Source organism: Otolemur garnettii, unplaced genomic scaffold (genome assembly GCF_000181295.1).
Source record: "Otolemur garnettii isolate 467f Iridium unplaced genomic scaffold, OtoGar3 scaffold00082, whole genome shotgun sequence".
Lineage (NCBI taxonomy): Eukaryota > Metazoa > Chordata > Mammalia > Primates > Galagidae > Otolemur > Otolemur garnettii.
This window is the reverse complement of record NW_003852477.1, coordinates 7579935-7580581: the sequence shown is the minus strand read 5'-3', so window position 1 is coordinate 7580581 and position 647 is coordinate 7579935.

The window sequence follows — 647 nt, the reverse complement described above, 5'->3', positions numbered from 1 at the left end:
GGGGTCCTGATTGTGCATTTGGTGGTTCTAATTCATCTCATCTTTGGCAAAAACAATCTCATGCCTGGGCCTCCTGGACACCAGGGTGATTCCATGGAGCTGTCTCCTGTGGTACCAAGAACAAGGGAACCAAGAACTGTCCTGCCACTCCCAACAACTGGTCTGAGGCAGATACAGGTTTTAGTTCTCAAAAAGGGTGGGTGGGTGTTTTTAAAGAGACAGAAAACATTTTTACCCTTTTCCCAAGTCATTCTCTCTGTTACACGTTAATCTCTGGTCACTGGTTTTATACTTACTTTTCCCCACCACACTTTTTGAACCAGAGTCTAAACTGTCTTTGATTTCTTCTTTTTTGTTCTCTCTTTTCCTGACTGTAGTTCAACTGAATTCATGGGAACATCTACACCTCAGACACTCATTCATAAAACGTAGGGAGCGTAGCACCCCGCCAGGCGCTGTGACCGCTGTGGGTATGAGCACTCTCTGCTCCTTCCCTTGAAAATGACCTTTTAGGCTCGGCACCTGTGGCTCAAGCGGCTAAGGCACCAGCCACATACACCTAAGGAGGTGGGTTCGAATCCAGCCTGGGCCTGCCAAACAACAATAATGGCTGCAACCAAAAAACAAAAAATGGCCAGGCGTTGTGG